The sequence below is a fragment of the Eschscholzia californica genome, unplaced genomic scaffold (assembly GCF_041429995.1).
Source record: "Eschscholzia californica isolate CP2 unplaced genomic scaffold, dmEscCali1.0.p SCAF_3, whole genome shotgun sequence".
Taxonomy (NCBI): Eukaryota; Viridiplantae; Streptophyta; class Magnoliopsida; order Ranunculales; family Papaveraceae; genus Eschscholzia; species Eschscholzia californica.
The window spans coordinates 60937539-60960433 of record NW_028238420.1 but is presented as its reverse complement, the minus strand read 5'-3'; the positions used below and the strand labels follow the sequence as shown (position 1 = coordinate 60960433).

The 22895-nt window shown below is 35.3% G+C and overlaps 4 pseudogenes across 1 annotated transcript; all 4 read left to right on the top strand.

The window, feature by feature from the left end:
* The first annotated feature begins 89 nt into the window (after positions 1–89).
* Positions 90–3690, top strand: LOC147552780 (short-chain dehydrogenase TIC 32, chloroplastic-like; annotated as a pseudogene). The gene is made up of 8 exons (XR_015237049.1): positions 90–271; positions 366–596; positions 1895–1974; positions 2301–2454; positions 2582–2660; positions 2856–2940; positions 3153–3199; positions 3398–3690. The product of XR_015237049.1 is annotated as a short-chain dehydrogenase TIC 32, chloroplastic-like (transcript).
* A 5425-nt stretch (positions 3691–9115) lies between these two features.
* LOC147552779 (short-chain dehydrogenase TIC 32, chloroplastic-like) lies at positions 9116–12348 on the top strand (annotated as a pseudogene).
* Positions 12349–12976: 628 nt separating this feature from the next.
* LOC147552778 (guanylate kinase 2, chloroplastic/mitochondrial pseudogene) lies at positions 12977–14605 on the top strand (annotated as a pseudogene).
* Positions 14606–16814: 2209 nt separating this feature from the next.
* Positions 16815–20852, top strand: LOC147552777 (noroxomaritidine synthase 2 pseudogene; annotated as a pseudogene).
* The last annotated feature ends 2043 nt before the right edge of the window (positions 20853–22895 follow it).

Here is a 22895-nt window from a genome sequence, read left to right as displayed (position 1 = left end):
TACAACCTATTAATGATTGATTTCCACACACACCTGCCTGTGTTGACAAGCTGAAGAATAAAATACTACTTCTCTGCTTTTGGTCTCTCTCTCTTGAACAAAACTCTAGAGAGAGAAAGAGACTTGATCAAACTTTACAGAGAGAGAAAAGGAGAGAGAGAGAAGATGTGGGTGTTGAGCAGAAAAGGCCCATCTGGATTCTCAGCAAGTAATACAGCTGAAGAAGTAACTAATGGTATCAATGGAATTGGTCTTACTGCCATTGTTACTGGTAATTCATTCATTAAATAAGACTTTGATCTGATATTTTTTCTTTTTTCTTTTTAGATTTGAATGTTTTCTTTTGAATTGGATTCACTACATAGGTGCATCAAGAGGAATTGGTAGAGAGACGGTTCGTGTTCTTGCTCTGCGTGGAGTTCATGTATTCATGGCAGTCAGAAACACAATTACCACAACACCTATAAAGAAGAGATAATCAAGCAAATTCCTTCTGCTAAAGTTGATGTTATGGAGTTAGATCTGAGTTCAATGGCTTCAGTCAGAAAATTCGCGTCTGACTTCATTTCCTTGGGTGTCCCTCTCAATATTCTTATGTAAGTTAATACTTAACAATTATTTGAGTATTTTGATTTGCTTAATTCATCTTTACCCGATATCAGAGAGATAAGTTGAAATAGTCGTAAAGATATTTTAACGTGGTTCAGTAGAAGATCTCCATTAATCTCGACTCACATCTATGTAGAATCTTTACATTGGCGCGCGGGAATGGAATGTCATTCCCGGGAATCACATTCCCGTAATGCGATTCCCGGGAATCAGATTATTTTGGTTTAATGTTTGGTTCGACCAGGAATAAGAATTCAATTCCCGGTAGATTCGTAACTTGTTGTTTGGTTTGTATAGGAATAGGAATGTAAATTTGTACGAAAGTCCTGTTATATCCTTTTACTTAAACTACATAAATTATAAGTCAACTTTGTTATATGTATTTTAATTAGTATTATCTATTCAAATTTATAGATATGATACAGTAACGTAATAAACTAATTTAGGTAAAAGGATTAAACTACATAAATTATAGGTCAACTTTGTTATATATATTTTAATTAATATTATCTATTCAAATTTATAGATATGGAATAGTAATGTAATAAACTAATTTAAGTTGTATTTAAAGATTTATTTAAAATAAAGATTTATTTAAAATAAATAAGGTCTCGACTAATTTTTTTTTTAACATTATGAAATCGATTTTTATTGAACAAAAAGCAAGAGAGAAGAAAAAAAAACTAGAGATATGGAGAGATGAGGGACAGTTACGTTCGAACGAGAGAGAGAGGGTGGGAGAGAGAGAGTGTGTGTGTGTGTGTGTGTTGGCGTGTTGCTATGGTGGTGGTTAAAACCTTAGGTTTTTAATTTTTTAGTTAAAATATTATGAGAATGACGCTTTTAATATTAGTCATTCTAATATTTTATCAAGGATTATTTTGTCCAGAAATATTAAATCAAATCATTTCCGGGAATGGGAATCACAAACCCACCCCCCTCCCTGGGTTTGCTATTACCCCTTTTGGGGGGAATCCCATTCCTCCAGGAATAGGATTCCCCCTGCATTCCCGCGAGCCAAACAGTAGTCAAGAATGTGATTCTCAGGAATCACATTCCATTCCCACGCGATTCCCGCATGCCAAACATGGCCTTAGGGTTTTTGTTTTTCTCATTGGGACCGTGGTCAATTTGAAAGACTAACCAATAGGTCCAATATATATCGATACAAAATTATACTTTTTATTTTATTTTATTATTAAAGCGATTTCATGATGGTCTTCAAAATTGGTTTGTTATTCTTTCAAGCATGGACATGATGATTTCTATATTTTCTATATGACAGTAATAATGCAGGAGTAAATGAACCGAATTTTAGTCTTTCTCCAGATAATGTACAACGGGTATTTGCCACAAACCATCTAGGTATGTCCCATTTCACATATACACAAAAACATCTACTCTCTACTAAAGAGGTGGGTGATTTAGGGAACAATGTTTTGGCTCTGGGGAAGAGGAGGATGGGGAGGGGGTGGTGGCCGGTGGGAGGTCCAGGAGGAGGAGGAGCGGAGGAAGGAGAAGATTTAATGAAACGTCACCACCGTCAATAGCCTGCCAGCAACTACCTTTCTCTGGCATGAAGAGTTTGGTAGTGGGGGCATCCAAAATTTAACCACCCAAAATCTAGGAAAAGTAGACTCATACCCATTATATAGAAAAGTATTGAAGTAACTTTTTCCCCATATTTGTAGGTCATTTTCTTTTGACAAATTTGTTATCGGAGACCATGAAAAATACTGCAAATCAAAGTAATATAGAAGGAAGAATTATCAATGTCTCGTCTGAAGGTTACAGACTAACATACCGTGAAGGAATTCGTTTTGATCAAATCAATGATGAATCAAGGTAACCTCTATCTTCATACAAATATTGACATTCGGTTCAAAAGTTCTTTTTTATATGATCTTTGTTGGGAGATATTTCTTGATTAGTGTAAATTCTGCAAGTCATACTTTGTTTTGATATGATTTAGGTACGTAGGCATGTACGCATATTTCGAATCGAAACTTGCAAATGTACTACACGCCGACGAACTCGCAAGACGCTTGGAGGTATTCTCTAACCACAAATCATCTTATAAACTCGCTAATATATCTAGGTCCAAGGCCCATTTGTGTGGGTTCATATGGTCTGTGGGTGCTGATAATATTTAGCTCCCACAATGATGTAAATTACTTCGAACCATTCGACAAGTTTGACTTACTCTCTTTATTGGTTTTTTCTATTTTATGTTTTTAATCAATCAGGTAGATGGGGTGCAAGTAACAGCTAATTCACTTCATCCTGGTTCAATTTTGACTGATATATGGATGAAATACAGCCTACTTAAAGGCAAATCACTAACACTTACTATGTCACTAGACTTAGATTTTATACCTTAACGTGAAATATTACCCGAATATGCCCGAGTATTGACATGGCATTCTCAGTTGCTACTCGTGGCGTGCATATTCTGGAAAGGTTTTCTGGCGAAGTATCATTGTCCATTTCATACAAACTCCTATATATAGAATGAATATTTGTTGGTTTTTTTTTCGATGCAGTATTTGCTACGACACTTGGAAAAATCCTGCTGAAAAATGTTCCACAGGTTAGTGTATACAACTTACTTATAACTCAATGATAGTTAATTTGAAATTAAGAGGCAGAAAAGAGGTCATATAGTAGGTATTTAAATTGGGTAGTTTTGTAATTTTACCATGTACAGATTATGTGAGTGGTAAAACTAGGTATTGATGTTTTGTGATTGATGATATTTGTTATTATGTTTTGATGATGATGGCCACAGGGAGCAGCAACAACATGTTACGTAGCATTACATCCTAATGTCAAAGGCGTAAACGGTGAGTATTTTATGGACAACAACATTTCAAAAACAAACTCGCAAGCTAAAGATGCTGAACTAGCCAAGAAACTATGGGATTTTAGCATGAATCTGATCCAAAATTCATCGTCAGACTTGGTGAAATGAGCTTGTGTTTGTAATGTTGAGATTGGGATTGTAACAGAGTGCTATTTATCACCTTAGGGTTGTCGGAACAACTGAACAAGTGTTGAAATAGTAATAAGTTTTTATCTTAATTTGTCCATTCTTTGTTGATAATTTACATAGACGCGGAATACTTTATCTCAAAAACAGTGAAAATGATAAAAACTACATCATTTTATACAATGGTAAGATAGAAACTTTTTCATTTTGTTTTACTGAGAAAACTGAAATCTAAGGAGATGTTCAAATTTTTACTGATTTATTAGAAGTAGAAATAAATTATGATCTACAACAATTTCTTCCCATTTAAAATTTTAACAAAGGATTGCCACAATCCCAAAAATAAATTCTTAATATTTTTAACAAGAAAACAGTAAAGCAAATCTCACTGATTTGAATATATAAAATGCAATCAATTAGTTTTTTATTCAAAATAGAAAGAATTGTTGAATAGTAAACTGTTGAACAATTGAACTACTAAACAATAAACTATTGAGCACAAAACTTATTGTGTCTTCACTTGATGAAGAACATATAAATCAATCTATATTTATAGATATACAATAGACCCTAATTAGGGTTGTTACTTGATTTACAAGATACAATTTAAACAATACTAAGAAACCATATATTATGAGATATAGAAAATTATCTTAGAAATCCACAAGATTATGGAATCACTAAACTATGGAAAGAGGATATGAGATTCTCTCTTATCCTAGTAAATCAGTATATCTAATATCCCCCCTCAAGTGGGCGGGGGTTGAACCACCGTCAACTTGTCTCGAAGAAAACAAAATCGATCTTTGGGTAGAGGTTTGGTAAAGATATCAGCAACTTGATCCTTCGAGGAGACAAACCGAACATCCAATTGACCATTCGTTACTCGTTCCCGAACAAAATGGTAATCGATCTCAATGTGCTTTGTACGACCATGAAATACTGGATTCATTGTGAGGTATGTGGCTCCCAAATTATCACACCATAAAAGTGGGGTTGCAGACAAGGTGACCTTAAGTTCTTTAAGAAGCGATTCTACCCACATTAGTTCTGCTGCAGCAATAGCAAGACCTCTATATTCTGCCTCAGTGCTAGACTTAGAAACAGTCTTTTGTTTGCGAGCACTCCAAGAAATAAGGTTATTTCCTAAGTAGACACAATACCCGCTAGTAGACCGACGATCGACAGGGTCTCCTGCCTAGTCCGCATCAGTATAAGTCTGAACTGAAAAATACAATGACGGTGCAGGTTGTAGAAGGATACCGTAGGTCGAGGTGTGATGTAGATAACGCAAAATGCGTTTGACAAGATCCATATGAGTTTCAGTAGGATTTTGCATGTGTTGGCAGACTTTATTCACAGAGAAGGCAATCTCCGGTCTAGTGAACATCAAATATTGAAGACCCCCTACAAGACTGCGATATAACATCGAATCAGTAAGTATCGAACTAGCAATAAGGTCACTTGGAGGGGTAGTCGCCATAGGTGTTGTAACTGGTTTCGCACCGAGCATGTTGGCCCGAGTTAACAAGTCCTCAATATATCGTCATTTAGTTAGAAAAAGACCACCTGAGACTTTAACTGCCTCTATGCCTAAAAAATATGATAGTTCACCAAGATCCTTAATGGAAAATTCAGACTGCAATAAGGATATTAAAGAAGAAATGCATGATTCAGATGATGCCGTCACAATAATATCGTCGACATAGACCAAGAGATATATAATGCCATCAGAAGACCGACGGATAAACAGAGAGGAATCCGACTTAGATGATGTAAAGCCAACACGATGAAGGTATGCGCTAAGACGGTGATACCAAGCACGAGGGGCCTGTTTAAGGCCATATAATGAACGATCAAGTTTGCACACATAATCAGGAAAGCGATGATCTACAAACCCTGGAGGTTGTTTCATGTAGACAACCTCATCAAGAAACCCATGCAAGAATACATTCTGAACATCCAGTTGACGAATAACCCAATTGTAAGTGAGTGCAAGTGTGAGAACAACTCTGATAGTGCAAGGTTTAACCACGGGACTGAAAGTTTCACCGTAGTCAATCCCTTCTTGCTGATTGTAACCCTTCGCGGCAAGGCGAGCTTTATGGTGTTGAATAGAGCCATCGACATTTCTTTTTATTCGAAAAACCCATTTGCAACCAACTAAGTTCATTTGGGGATGTGGAGGAACTAAGGACCAAGTATTATTCTTTAAAAGGGCATTGACCTCGTCATCCATTGCTTTCCTCCAAGATGGATCACTGTTTGCCTGAGTGAAACAAGAAGGCTCAAACATGTTGTCAGTTACTAGTGTGTGTTTTGAAGCTTGTAAAGCTTTTGGTTTAAATATACCATTCATTGAACGAGTAACTACACGATCAAGTGGTGGGAGAGGTGGTGGTGGTAGAGGAGTTTGAAGACAATTGGGATTAGGGACAGTGATACGTCTAGATCTAGGTTTGGTGGGTTGAGGTGGTAAAAAGGTGGTTAAAGAGACGACCGTGGGTTCTAGACTTTGGTCATAACTATGGGTTGGTGGGCTTGGAGGTGGACTTGGAGGAGGGTTTGACACATTAGTAGTTGGGTTTGGGGACATTATGCTTGGAGTAACATGAGATTCAGTATTGGATGGCATATGAATAAAAGGAGGGGGAGAGTTTACCTGAGAAGTAGTCGATGGCGATGAAGGAGATCCTTGGGCGACTGCATAAGGAAGGAATCTTCAACAAAGACAACATGCCGTGAAATATAAATCCGGTTTGAGGGTAGAAGTAAACATTTGTACCCTTTTTGAGACGAACTGTAGCCTAAAAAGAGGCAAGGGGAGGAGCGTGGCTGAAGCTTGTTAGACCTGTATGGACGAAGGTGAGGATAACAAAGACAACTAAAGGTACGAAGAGAGAGATAGTCTGGTGGTTGTTTAAATAATAGTTCATATGGAGAAGAAAGACCAGTCGGGGAGGTAGGAACACGATTAATTAGAAAACAAGCTGTGTGACATGCATCATACCAAAATCAATTAGGTAAAGAAGCCGTGGACATTAATGCAAGTGCAGTTTCAATAATATGTCTATGACGCCTTTCAGCGAGCCCATTTTGTTCAGACGTGTGAGGACACGTGAATCTGTGTTCAGTTCCATTTTCATGTAAAAGAGTCGTGAAACGCTTAAATTCTCCGCCATTGTCGGATTGAAATATTTTTATTTTAGTGCCAAACAAGTTTTGCACATGTTTATAAAAGACATTGAAAATAGTGAAAGCATCAGATTTTGCAGACATAGGGTAAATCCATGTGAAGCGACTAAATGCGTCAATAAAAATGATATAATAGCGATACCCTTCATTAGAATGAACTGGAGATGGACCCCAAACATCTGATACGACTAAATCCAACGGACTAGAATAAGTAGCGGTACTTTTGTTGAATGACAACTTATGACTTTTATTTTCACGACATGAAGAACAAAATGAAAAAGTATTATTAGAACTAGGCAGACTGTGTCGCGAAACGACAGATTTGACAGTGTTAAGCATAGGGTGACCAAGACGGTGATGCCAACCATGTAGAGATGTACGTTCTCCAACGAATGCTTTAATAGGAGAATGAGAGGAGAACGTAAGATGGTAGAGTCCTTCCAAATCAGTCGGCCCGCGAAGGACCTCCTTCCCTGTCCATCGGTGCTTCACAATACAAAAATCCGGGTGAAACTCAAAAAATACATTGTTATCACGAGCAAAACGAGATACAGATAAAAGACATGTGTTAAAGATGGAACATGAAGCATTTTAGAGAGATGAAACTTACGGGTGGGAGTGGGAAAAGTGGAGGAACCGACGTGAGAAATGGGTAAAGTGTTACCGTCTCCCACCTTTACCTGATCTGGGTCGTTGTACTCATAATGGTGTTGGATATCAGCAAGGTTATTCGTCATATGATTGGTAGCTCTTGTGTCAGCAGTGGCAGTCCAATCATATGTATATCCGCCGGAATTTTGAGCTACATAAGCCATTGGTGGACGAAAGTGGGAGGGTGGTTTATTTTTCTGTGGCCTGAAATTTTTGTCAAATCTGTTCCAGCATTGCCATGCTTGATGATTACCTCTACCACAAAGTTGGCATAAATGTTCATTAGGATCGGCAGTAGATTGCAACTGGAAGGATCAACCCCTTCCTTTACCACCACCACGACCTCGAGAAGTATTACCACTGCCACGATTATGGTCAGGCTGAGAACGAGATACATTTGTGTAATGTGCATGTGGATGAGAAACTAGAACAGAATTTTGTGTATCCAATCTTAATTCATAAGTGTATAAAAAAGATGCAAAATCATCAAAGTTAAACTGGTGCATAGTTGTTGTTAAAGAGGAAACAATGGAATCATATGAGCTATCCAAACCATCGAGAATGGCATGTTGAAGTTCAAGGGTGGAGATAGCATAATCGGATGCTGCAAGAGTATCGGCTAAGAATCGGGCGTGAGAAATAAACTCGCGCATGGTTCAATTACCCTTTTTAATAGCATTAAGCTCACGTTTGAAATGTAGTAAATGAGCTGAAGATTTGGAAGCAAACTGTTGCTCCAAGGAAGTCCAAACAGCAGATGCGGTTTGACAACGGATAACTTGACGAAGAACTGGTTCGGAGAGAGACGATAATAACCACGCAAGGACTAACTTGTCCTTCTTTTGCCACAGCGGAAACATTAGATTAACAGATCCATCACTTAGTAGTGGAGATGGTGGCGACTTCGAACCATCAATAATATCTTCAAGATCAAAGCTTTGAAGGGACGGTAGAAATTGAGCTTTCCACAACAAATAATTAGTAGAATCCAATTTAATGTTGACGAATGAATGGGGTTGAGTAAAAGGGAGGGATAAGATAGTATTTGAGGGTGGGACAATTTCTCCCATGAATTCTGTACGCTGCTCTGCTACCATGTTGAATAGTAAACTGTTGAACAATTGAACTACTAAACAATAAACTATTGAGCACAAAACTTACTGTGTCTTCACTTAGTGAAGAACACATAAATCAATCTATATTTATAGATATTCAATAGACCCTAATTAGGGTTGTTACTTGATTTACAAGATACAACTTAAACAATACTAAGAAACCATATATTATGAGATATAGAGAATTATCTTAGAAATCCACAAGATTATGGAATCACTAAACTATGGAAAGAGGATATGAGATTCTCTCTTATCCTAGTATATCAGTATATCCAATAAGAATAACTGGCTAAATCTTATCAAACATTTGGTATTTGTTAAAAAAAAATGCTAGTATGTAAATAGTAAAGTAGTACGATCGGCTAAATCTTGTCTGAGCCATTAATTATTTCTGGAACTTCAAAGAAGTAACCCCGATATCAATTCTTAAAACTAGATTGTCTAATTCCATCAAATCTTTAATATTGACAGTTAGCAAAATAATTGAGTTCCATCTCTGCAATTTATTTTCATAGAGAAGAAGAAGAACAACAACAACTTTGAGAGAAATAGAGAGATGTGGGTGTTTAAGAGAAATGGACTATCTGGGTTCTCATCAAGTAATACAGCTGAAGATGTAACTCAAGGAATCGATGGAACTGGTCTTACTGCAATTGTTACTGGTATATTATTACAAATTGTTCTTCCCCCTGAAGAGTTCAGGGTTCGAATCTTACTGTTTCTTTTTTTAAGTTGGACCTATTCATTTTTAATAAAAAGTTCGAGTTTTTCTTTCGAATTGGGTTTGAAATCATTATATAGGTGCATCAAGAGGAATTGGTAGAGAGACTGTTCGTGTTCTTGCTTTGCGTGGAGTCCATGTATTCATGGCAGTGAGAAACACAATCACCACCGCAGCAATAAAAGAAGAGATAATCAAGCAAATTCCTTCTGCTAAAGTTGATGTGATGTAGTTAGATCTGAGTTCAATGGCTTCAGTCAGAAAATTTGCATCTGACTTCATTTCCTTGGGTGTCCCTCTCAATATTCTTATGTAAGTACAAAAAGTGAAATCTCAAAATCGAAGAAATTTGGGTGATCAAGTAAATAAAATGATTTCACCAATTAGGCAAGGGAGGGTCTATAGCTGCCCCCAAATTTTGCTATAGGCCCGCTCCTCTCTTATTACCTTTGTTCTTTAAAATGGGAAAAAACTAATCTTCAGAAGCTTGATGATTCTACACAACCTATTATAATGAAAACACAAACATTAGTACTATTTATTAATACAAAATTGATTAAGGAAGCTTAATCGTTTTTTAGATAGAGAAAGAGAAACAGAGTTTTAGGGTTCTAGAGAGAGGGAGAGAGAAGTAATTGTTTGAGTAAAGACGCTACTCCCTGTGGGGCTCAGACTGGTGTCTAGGTTGTTTAGACCATCACGTATTAACTTCGGGACTGTGTCCTGTCTGAGAGGCTCTAGTAAAAGGGGCGGGCCTATGACAAATTTTGGGGACGCTTATAGACCCTCCCATAATATAACCAAATTGGATCGGAAGAATCCTAGATGGAAATTGAATGACTCTTAGTCTCATGATAATTTTGACAGTCTCCCTAAAATGGTCTTTGCCTTTTATAAGAAGGATATAATGAATGAAAAAACTCGATATCAACCAACTAATAATTCTCTATATGCTGTTGTAGCCTTCGGTTTATATTTTCTCGTCTAATAAACTAGTTGTTGATTCTGTGGCTGATCCATCACGAATGTAATTCCATATTCTTCTTTGACAGTAATAATGCAGGAATCATGGGGCCCTCCTTCAAACGTTCTCCAGATGATATAGAACTAGTTTTTGCCACAAATCATCTTGGTAATATTATTAACCTAATTTATATAATTAAGTTATGTCATGACTCATGACAAGCCTCGTAAGATTTCTTCCCACAACCTGCATGGTTTTCTCGTTTCTTGACATTTTTCGTTTGTGTATGTGCAGGTCATTTTCTTTTGACAGAACTATTATTGGAGATAATGAAAACTAGCGCATTACAAAGTAATATCGAAGGAAGAATTATCAATGTTTCATCAGTAGCTTCCCAATACGGCAAACATGAAGGAATTAGTTTCACTACGATGAATGAAGAATCAAAGTAAATTTCATGATCACACAAATTCATTATTCTACGAACCCTATAACAAAGTTCTTTCTCTCTTTCTTGTGATTTTTAGTTTTGTCAAGATATGTTTTCCCATTTGTTTTTAGGTATGTTGGCACAGAAGCTTATATTCAATCAAAACTTGCAAATGTACTGCATGCTAATCATGAGCTAGCAAGACGCCTAAAGGTACTTCGTAGAAACTAGGAATTCCAATATTAAATTGTTCATTCTTCTTTTTTTTCACGTTACAGAAGAAGCCCCATTGTGATGCTTCGTGCTCAAAACTAGACACTAAATGATGCCTGCTGTCTCATAGACAGATAACCGAAATCCAGTAGAATCTCCTTTGTAAACCAGACTAGACACACTTGCAACAAACGCGAATGTTTCACTGCACGATATAATGTGATAGTCCCACTTCGTAGCGGACCATCTAGGATTTGGTCTATAAGGGCATGCCCTACTTAGTTTGTGACAAGGCATTTTTTATAGGCTCAGTCTGGAACAAAACCTGACATCAGTCGCCATAGGTCTCTAGAGGAGAATTTGAGAACGATATTGTGTATGGACTGGGCTTGGGCCGTGACATGGGTTTTGTTAAGTACTGCGTTTTTTTTTCTTCTTATGTGGTTTCTCCTAATCAGGATTAGCTTCCATTATAGATGTTTGAAAAAGTAGTTTATGCTTTGAATAGTTGCATTAGTTTTGTATTTAGCTTATTAGCTACTCGTATCTTCTTTATATTTAACAGGAAAATGGGGTGCTAATAGCTAATTCACTTAATCCTGGAGCCATTTTAACTGATATTTGGCAGAACTACCCTATTCTCAATAGTAAGTCATTTATTATAACTCATATAAGGTTTCTCAAGAAAATCATACTCTCCTTTAATTATAATTTATCATAAGAAACTAGAGTAGAAACAATTTTTGAAAGATTCGAGCCCTAGTCTCTTCAGTGAAAAGTCACGTGTTTTAGTCGTAAACCCACTCTACAAAAATAATGACAAGGATTTCGATAGAGCTTTTTCTCAACAACTCTAAGGGTGTGTCTTATTTTCATGTCGGAGAAAGAGAAAACCACCATATACATTGATAAGAACCCTTATAAGACTAGGGCAATCAGAAGTAAATGGGTTGGCCAGAAATGGTTTTTTCTGATCTTTCTTTGGATTATTTTTCGATTAACCCAACAAACGATATCTACATGTTTTTGACAATTTAGATACAAAGCCTTCATGTAAGTACTAAACACTAGAATTATTAATTTTCATATATAATACTATATTCCCTAATAAGAGTGTATTTGGTTGTTTTGTGTAGTCTTTGCTTCCACATTAGGAAAATTGCTGCTAAAAAGTGTTGAACAGGTTAGTATATATGGTGATTAGTGGTGCACCAAGAAACCACACATTTGATATGGCCATCAATTCAATTTCTTTTTTCTCGTGTTTTTCATTTGTTTTGGTTGTAGGGAGCATCGACCACATGTTATTTAGCTTTGCACCCGAATGTCAAAGGTGTAAGTGGCGAGTATTTCGCTAACAATAATATCTCAAAGAGAAACTCGCAGTCTATAGATGTTGAACTAGCCAAGAAACTCTGGGATTTCAGCACGAATTTGATCAAACTTCATCACCCAAGTTGATAAAGTGAGCTTGAGATTATAATGAAGAGCTATTTGTTGTCTTAGTGGTGTCGGGACAAGTGAATGAGATCGAGACAATTTCAAATTTGCTACCTTTTTCTAATAGTCTTACAATGCTTACAAGTGAACTTGATTTGTAGTTGCAAATACAGTCTGATGAGGTGTTCAGACCTTTTGGATGGGCTCCTCTAACTCTATTCCGAAATGAAAAAAATTGTGACCATCGCCTTCCATCTGTGCAGTGGAATCATAGACAATATCAGTAAATTTTGGGAGTCAGACCACGAACCTCTGTGAGCAATGGAGGCAATAGGTCACACCGCTCGTGTGCCACAAGCTTCGTAGGCCTCAAACCATGTCAAAGTTTGCACTCTACCGAGTCTGTAGGTTAGAAACCACGTGTCTGACTTAACGGGAAATATGAGTCTACCACCTACCAAGTTCTTCTCTGTTCTACATACATACAAAACTTTGAACTCGTTCTAAAGGGCTTTGACAAATCTTTGAAAAATGGTCTCTAAATTGTCAGTCACATCTTTAGCTACACATGTCGGGTGGCTTTGACTGCCACCCGATCTCTAAATTGACAATAAAGCTGCTATACATATTGCGGACAACCCGGTCTTCCATGAGAGTTGCTAGAGCACGGTATTCCGCCTCAGCAGAGGAACGAGCAACAGTTGGTTGCTTTTTTTATTTTCATGACAAGGGACTGGAACCTAACATGGTAAAATATCCAGTAGTCGAACGACGAGTAGTCGGACAACCAGCTCAGTCAGAGTCACAGTATTCTGTGAGATGAAGGGGATTGTTGGCAGAAAGAAAGATTCCCTTGCCTAGGGAACCTTTTAAATAGCGTAAAACACGATGAGCTGCCTCCAAGTGGAGATCGGAGGGGGATTGAAGAAATTGGCTAACACCTACGACAAATTTGTCTTGACTAACACCTACAACTTAAAATGAAAAATTTATTTTTAACTTTCTCAAATTCTTCCTAACAAATTAACAACAATCTAGCATAAATTACACTCTTTTAACTTCACTTAATTCTTACAAAATATCATCATCACTTAAATAATTTCAGTAATCTTGATAAATTAGATTCCAAAATTAATAGAAAAGACAGACAGAAAATTGTTAGAGAGAGAGATAAAGCCTAATATTATGGAGATAATGATAGGCCGCGGCTTTGGGGAATAAAGAAAATTCTCCGGGGAATAAAGATTTTTCTTAAAACTAGTCAAATAAGATTGACTTTTTATGTTTCTTTTTATTGCTAAGGGGCTTCTAATTTTAGAAGATGCTATAAAAAAGGCTCCTCCATCTCATCACCTCTCTCTGCCACCCAACCTTCTCGCCACCTCATCACATCGTCTTCTCCGGGAAGGTCGCCGGTCGGCCAATTTTCCGGCCGGCGACCTTCAAACATAAAAAAAAAAAAAAAAAAAAATTATCTTTTTCCTCTCTCCTCTTTCTCTCTCTAAATTTTTTTTTTTTATCACTCCTCTCTCTCTCTAGATCTGGTGAACCAGATCTGGTTCACCAGATCTAGTTGGTCTGTGAACAGACCTTGTTGAAGGTCTGTTCGCAGGCCATTAAGGTCTGAGTTTTACAATGGAATCTTCAACTTTCACTTATTCCAAAACACATAATCTCCGGAAATTTCGCCGTTTCATCACAATACGATCAAACTCAGTTTCGATTCAAATCTCAAAAAGAGGTAAAATTTACTTGTCAAAACCTAATTTCATCATCATCATCTGATAGTAGTAGAATGAATGAAGCAGAAGCAAGAAGACCTCCTGTAGTTCCATTACCACCTATAACAGGTGAAAAAGTTGAATTATTAAGAGGACTTGAATCAGCCCTAGGTTCACCATTTAGTTCAGATCCATTATCACCTAAACCTAATCCTCTTATAATTGTGATTAGTGGACCTAGTGGAGTTGGTAAAGATGCAGTAATTAAGAGATTAAGAGAAGTTCGTGAAGGTATTCATTTTGTTGTTACAGCAACAAGTAGAGAGAAAAGACCAGGTGAAATTGAAGGAAAAGATTATTACTTTGTTAATAAAGAACAATTTCTTTCAATGATTCAAAGAGATGAACTTTTAGAATATGCTCTTGTTTATGGTGATTATAAAGGAATACCTAAACAACAAATTAGGGATTTTATGTCTAATGGTTATGATATTGTTTTAAGAGTTGATATTCAAGGTGATTATAAAGGAATACCAGATCTGGTTCACCAGATCTAGAGAGAGAGAGAGAAGAGTGATAAAAAAAAAAAAAAAAAAAAAAAAAAAAAAAAAAAAAAAATAGAGAGAGAAAGAGGAGAGAGGAAAAAGATAAATTTATTTTATTTTTTTTTTATGTTTGAAGGTCGCCGGCCGGAAAATTGGCCGGCCGGCGACCTTCCCGGAGAAGATGATGATGAGGTGGCGAGAAGGTTAGGTGGCAGAGAGAAGTGATGAGATAGAGGAGATCTTCAAAAAAATGTATTTTGTATTCCCCATAAAAATTTATTCCCCGGAGAATTTTAAAAAAAATCTGGATTCCCTCGAGAATTTATTCCCCGGAGAATTTTCTTTATTCCCCAAAGCCGCGGCCTAATGATAATATAACTTCAAATATGTGAAATTACCAGATAACCATATTTATTGGAGACAAATATATACCCGGTCGAGTGAGTTAAAATAAAATATATTACCGAAATTTCACAAATATCTTCTCTCTCTCGGACTCGGTCTAGAAATTCTATTCTTTCTCTCTCTAGAATCTTGCTAGAGAGTGAGTTTACATGTATGTTTTTTTCTCTCTCTCTCTATTCTTCAATTACTGGTTTTATCTTGAATGAAAAGACGAGATTGTCGATAGGGTTTAGTTTTACATTACTAATTGAAGCAAATTTTTCGCAACTTGATTTAGATTCAGTTTTTTTATGCATTCATAAAGAATATGTAGATTTCATTTTAATGGTTTTTATTGCAGATTTCAGACGTCTTCTTCTTTCTCTCTATGTAAATTATACTAGAATTATTTCTAGAATTTCATTGTGGTTCTTTACACACTCAACATTCAAATACAGTTTAATCGATATACCCTAATCATTGGGTTTTTCTTAATAATCAAATTAGGTTTAAAGTATGCCTCTATTAAAGTTTGCCTCTATTAAACACTTTAAATGTTAAAACTTTTAAGATTAAAACTTTAAATATTAAAACTTATAAGATAAAAACTTTAGATATTAAAACTTTTAAGATTAAAAATTTAAATATTAAACTGGTGTGCCAGACCCAGATGAGCCACTCATCTTGGAGAGACATCAACTTGTTCTTTTCCGGCCAAGAGTCACATTTGAAAAAAAACTAATTATTATTTTTCAAGCAAAAGGAAAAAAAACGAAGAAGTGTAAACAATGGTTTGTCACAGTGGCATTAACTTGTAAATACCCCATAATTTCATTCGGTATTTGGAGAAACAAAGCCCTTCGACTTCGTTATGATTATGAATGCTTAACAAAAACTGTCACAAACCGACGCTCTCGTTGCACAATTTCTTCTCTCTCTCTCTCTCTAAAATTTCTCTTTCTCTCTCTAGCATCTAGCTGTAGTATGAGATTTTTCTTTCCGAAATTTCACAAATATCTTCTCTCTCTCGGTCTAGAAATTCTATTCTTTCTCTCTCTAAAATCTTGCTACAGAGTAAGTTTACAGGTATGTTTTTTCTCTCTCTTTATTCTTCAGTTACTGGTTTTATCTTGAATGAAAAGACGAGATAGTTGATAGAGTTTATGCATTCATAAAGAATATGTAGATTTCATTTTAATGGTGTTTATTGTAGATTTCAGACATTTTCTTCTTTCTTTCTATGTAAATTATACTAGAATTATTTCTAGAATTTCATTGTGGTTCTTTACACACTCAACATTCAAATAAGGTTTAATCGATATACCCTAATCATTGGGTTTTTCTTAATAATCAAATTAGGTTTAAAGTATGCCTCTATTAAACACTTTAAATGTTAAAACTTTTAAGATTAAAACTTTAAATATTAAAACCTTTAAAATAAAAACTTTAAATATTAAATTTTTAAGATTAAAACTTTAAATATTAAATTTTAAAAGTTTAAATATTAAAAAATTTAAGATTAAAATTTAAATATTAAACCTTTTATAAATTAAAATTTTAAATGTTAAAACTTGTAAGATTAAAACTTTAAATATTAAAACTTTTAAGATTAAAACTTTAAATTTTAAAACTTTTAAGATTAAAACTTTAAATAATTAAAACGAAAGTTTATATTTACTTAAAAACTTTAAATATCAAAACGAAAATTATATTATTTTAAGATTAAAACTTCAAATAATTGTAGAGGTAGAGAATACGTAAGTTGTTACTTGTTAGGAAGAAAGAAATGACCCTTTGTGGTGGAGACCAAATACGGGTGCGTCAACCAAACGACTGAATGGGTCGTGATCATCTTAATCTGTTCATCAAGAAACTGTACAGACCCAAGCAAGCTCCTAAGCATACTAAACGACTGTTGATAACTGTCATGCTTGAGGCCTGAAGGGATTTTGTGGAGGGATTATAAATGGATATTGGCTTCCGACCGGGAAGAAAACCATCCTATTTGATACTCAGGTGGACAACTTTAAATGCTTGTTTGGTCGGAGTGAAGAAAACCACCCTCTTTAATGGTCACATTGACAAGTTCCACTGTGCCTATGAAATGACTATTTCTTTCTTTTATTCAAGTTTTTGACTGTTTTTGAAAGAATTTTTGGGCTTATAGTCCAAAAAACGGGTCCTAATAGTAGATATAATCCTCTCTAATCCTATAAAGGGTTTTAAAACCAAAAAAATAATATAAATGGATATCTAGTCCATTTGGTCTCATCTAGAGAGAAAACACAAATCTCTAGAATAAATATTAATTCATGATCCCTAATCTAACCTTTCCATATTTTATAACTGATTTATCTTCGAAATCTATGCATATCTTTTTCCATATTTATCTTCCATATTTCTCTCTAATCATGTTTCTATTCAAAGTAAGGATATCTTCATTATTATCTCCCATATTTCTCTCCAATCATGTTTGTATTCAAAGTAAGGATATCTTCATTATTTTCAGTAACGGAAACTCTTTATTTGATCTCTCTAAAATCGATTTAGTTGACAAACCTCCATTAAACTCAGAAAATCTTCTTCTTCTACATTATATTGTTGTCCAAATTCATCATTTATCAGGTTTAATACTTTCGAAATCTTTATAAACACCATTGTTAATATCTAATATTTCTTCTTATAACTAAAACCCTAATTATTTCGCTCTATTATAAAACGTATCAAATTTATGATACATATATCTATAAGATCTGTTTACTAATTCATTAACTTCGAATGTATGATGTTTATTTTCTCTCTCTAAAATTTTCATAACTGTTTAAGATCTTTATGTTTATTCCTTATTCAATGATTCCTTCAAAGTTAGTATGTTATGTTTGCATCCAGTGATAATATCATATTTCTTTAGATCTATGTTTAATCTTCTGTTGTTTGTGATATTTCGTGAGATCAGATTATCAAATCAATCGAATGTTTGATGTTTATTTTCAATCTCTCTCTTAAATTTTCATTTATGCTTTTGATCTTGATGTTTAATTCTTCAACTCGAGTTTGACATTATTGCAATCAATCATCATAGCAGATATCTTTAGATTTGTAGTTTAAGCTTAATGATATTCTCATTTTTTTTTCTTTAGATCTGGTTTTCAATCCGTACGGATTTATGAAACATTTGTTCTTTCGTACGGTTACTCATAACAGAATTTACAGTACATGTACTTTATCGTAAATTACCACAATTTATAATAAATTATGGGTAATTTATAGAACATTACCCGTGCTTTAACACCAAAACAGTACTCATTTCATTAGTAGAAATACTTCGCTTTACTATCAAATCTCGTGTACTTTGCAATAAAGTATATATAATTTACGTATATCTTCATGTTCTTACCATTATGTATATAATTTACGTATAAGTGCACATAAATTGTGTATTATTTATTTACCATTACGTGTACTTTTCAGCCAAAACAGTAGCCTTGATAAGTTTACCAAACTACTCAAAACCTTCAAATGTTGTCAAAATTTGACAAACATTATGTTGTCAAAATTTGACAAACATTATATATAATTTACGAAACTATATATGTAGTTTATAATACAATTTATGATTTTTTTTCTTTAATGTATGTGTATTTATGTGTGTAGATTTGATATACCAGATGAAATTTCAAAGAGAATCATCAAATCAAAGTGAGTCAACGAAACTAATGGAGAGTACATGGATGGGCACCATTTTTGAACCAAAGAAGATTTTGTACTTTTTTTTGTAATAGAATGTAAAGGATGTGTAATGTAAAAGAAATTATGTGTAATTTATTGAACAAGACCCACATACATTTGATAAATTATGTTGTATACTTGACAAATGATGGTTTCCTCGTCATAAATAATACATAATTTACGTATTTGTTTCATAATTTGTATACTATGTGTATTTATGTATGAGTAAAAACGAAAACATATGTTGCTTTAATGTTCCCAGAAAAATATAATATTTCTGAAACTGAAAGTTAAGTGAGAGAAAGTGATATATATGTTTTGTATATTAACCCCCAAATCACGCTAAATTGATCCTAGAAAATATACTATTTCCAAATCTGGAAGTTAAGTGAGAGAAAATTGATTTGAATCGAAAAAAATTTACATAGTAAGAGAGAGAAAATTGATTTGGTTTCCAAATCTGTAAAGTGAGAGAAAACTGATTTGGTTACGATTTTTGTTTTGAATTGATTTGGAAATAGATTTGCTTTCCAAAACGGTTAGAAGATAGAGACAAATTAATTTCGGATTTATACGTTAGTTGCTTTAAATCCCCTATATCACGCCCACATTAGAAACCTTCCAAATTCACCTTGGAAAATTAAAAATCCCGTGATTTTTGTAGGAGGGACATGGACGGTAGTTCTCTCATAAAGAATGGGTTATTATGTCCATAATGTAAAAGGACTAAATATCCATGTTTTGGGAAGATTGGATCATAAACCTTTTTTGAATATTATTTTGGTCTATATACCCACGGACACTTTTTGAAATGACTATTTCTTTCATTTCAATCTTCATGTTTTTTAAGTTCTGATTAGGGTTTAAGTTTGATGAGAATCTCTCTCAATCAACAAATATAATGAAGAAGATTCTGATATGTTCATACATAGCTTGTTGATTCTGCAATTTGTGCATTTCCTCTTGAATTCTTTAATACCCTGAAAAGTCAATTACGGTTTCAGTTCATGGTTCACATACTTGTAAATCCCTCTTGTAATTGCTTGAATTTATCTAATGAGTTCAAATTTTCTGCAACTTAGGGCAATATTTTGGGTCTGAATCACCTACACTAAAGTTCAGAATTTTTTGCATTATGAATCTCTTTAGGAATGGTTTAATAGGAATATACTTTAGAAACTAATGGCAAAATTTTGGGTTTGAATCACATAAACTATATAGGTTTAGTTCTTACATTTTGTGTGCACAAGAAGTCGTACTCTATCGGCATGCAATGCCAATATTTTTATGGAAGTTTTTGAGTTTCTTGAGAATTGGTACAGAGGGGAAGTTATGTAAAGTTCAAGTAACAATAGATCTTATCTTTCAAGAATATATTTCTCACAAAAGAGAAGAAAATTTTAAAGGAAAAGATACTACTGTTGATCTCTTATATTCGTACATAAAATCAAACGATGATTTGAGTGATAAATTTCTTAGAGATGCCATGTTGAGTCTATTTATAGCAGGAAGAGATACAATTGGATCAGGGCTAACTTGGGTTTTCTGGTTGGTTTCTAAAACACCTTCTGTTGAGATGAAAATCCTCCAAGAACTAAGGCTTTTGTTGCACGCGAAAAACGTTAAACAAGAAGACATAGAGATAAAATGGCCATGGGTATTCGATTCCCATGATTTAAAAGGGCTAATTTACCTTCATGAAGCAATATGTGAATCGCTAAGAATTTATCCCCCAGTTCCTTTTAGTAGCAAATCTGTTGTAAAGGAAGACACACTTCCAGACGGGACACGGGTGAAGCCAGGAATGCAGATGATAATTCCATTTTATTCCATCGGAAGAATGCCATGGATTTGGGGAGAAGATTGTTTGGAGTTCAAGCAGGATAGATGGATCGATGAAGATGGGAAGCTAAGCTTCGAACCTATGTCGAAATTCTTTGCCTTCAACATGGGACCAAGGACATGCTTAGGTAAAGATATGTCTTTCACACAAATGAAATCTGTTATTGCGGCGGTGCTATTTAACTTCCATATTGATGCAGTTGAGAACCACATATTTTCTAAACCAGCTATAACTCTTGTTGTGCGTAACGGGTTGAAGGTTAACCTAAAACAGAGAGCTATCAACCGTCCTTATGTCATGTAGCATTAAATCTGTCCACCACTTCTTGGTGCAGCGGTTGGAGTTGGAGTGTTGGACACATTCAGTAACCTTAAGGTTCCAAGTTCGATCCCGTTGAAGTGGGAATCTTGCTTCAGGCCCCTATGGTATTAAATCTTGCTTTCTGTTGTACTACTCATAGTTATAATTAAGAGTGCCTTTCAGCACCTAGCTATAACCTGGGTGTTAGTATCTGATAACCAAGCTCAGCTTTCAATGGTAACAAGGGAGTGTTATTGTGATGCAAGAATAAATTAAAAATAAATGACAGGAGTGCCTCTAAAAATCATCATTTTCTTTACGATAACGACCACAGTCACTATATAAATTGAAATCCTAGCCTGAAGATATAATTGTAACTTGTCCTTCATTCATAATGAAAATTATCGCCCCATTGCTCGTTGTGTAGTGGGTGTAACCAAGTAAGTCTCTTGTGTTCAACTTCGATTCGGTGTACCATTTACTTCTTTTCTTAGTTGTTTGTTCTTCCCCATAACAATAAGAGTATATTTCAAAACTAACAAATCTTCCATGGCCCACCAGAAAAGTATATGTTGAAATACCGCAAAGTTACTCGAGTCTGAAGGGGTGGGAACCGGGTCGGGTGCGGGCATAGCAAGAGTCGGGTCGGGTGCAGGCATAGCAAGAGTCGGGCCGAGCGGGTTCGGCCAATGTAAGTTGATGACCACTTAATTTTTCGGGCGGGCAAAACCTCTTTCTTAGTGCGTCATTGCCCGCCCGCTTAATTGACCGGCCAAATCGGGCAACGGGCGGCCATTCATCGGGTAGCCCGATGGCGCCCCTAGTAAAATAGACGTGGGCTTAATTTATCATTCAATTAACCCTTCACATGGGAAGCCCATTGCCAAAGTTCTAGACCCAGAACCCACTCTTAAGAGTGTTTGAGGTGAATAGTGTAGGATAGAAGCTCATCCTTATTTTCTTCATTAACAAGTCCAAGGTGGGATATTGTTTGTTCTCCAAATGTATTTTCAAGTCAATAAATTTAGTTACCACATGGAAAACTCATAAAAAGTAGAAGAACTTTGAGTTTTAATAAATATGTCCATGTGAAAAGTTAGATTTAAATTCATTATGTTTAGTCCCACACGGAAAGATCACAAAAACTAGTTAGTTTTGGAAGACTATAACAGTCCTCGCGTGAAAGTTCCACCTCTCCTCTCCAATCCTCGATCAAATTTGCGTTCCCCAGGCGCTATGAAATGGGGGGGGGGGGGTGCTTCCTTCGCCTATCGTATGTATCGGCTTGGCTTCGTCCCGATGAGTCTTTGACAACCACTCTCTCCCGTGAAACTCCTCCTTTAACTATGATTGATCTGACCATTTTCTTTAGGCAGAAGCTGAAAAGAGATTTGAACAGCAGTATGAAAAGACTAATGCTGCGCAAAAGAAGATGTTTCAAAAGAAGAAGTGTGAGTTGATGGAGTTGGATTTGAATTCAATGGCTTCAGTCAGAAAATTCGCATTTGACTTTATTTCCTTGAGTTTTCCTTTCAATATCCTTATGTAAGTAAATACTTAAACAATTATTCGGGTATTTTAGTTTGTTTAATTCACGATTAGGTGGCATCGGAGATATAAGTTGATCTCCCTTAATCTATGACTCACAAGTCACATCTACGTAGATTGGTCAGACATAAGTGAACCAATAAAACTCTCTCCAACTCATATTTAACATCTCCCCTTGGGCCTTGCGGTTTGTCTTTTTTCATTCGGGGTCGTGGTCAATTTGAAAGTCTAACCCATAGGTCCAATATACACCGGGATAGAATTATATTTTGTACGATTTCAATATCGTCTTCTAAATATTGATTTATTATTCTTTCAAGCATGGACATGATTTCTGTATTTTCCATATGACAGTAATAATGCAGGAGTAAATGAACCGAATTTTAGTATTTCACCCGATAATGCGGGTATTTGCCACAAACCATCTAGGTATGTCCCCTTTCACTCCACGTAGACAATAACATCTAACACTCTATCAAAGAGGAGGTGGAGGTGATG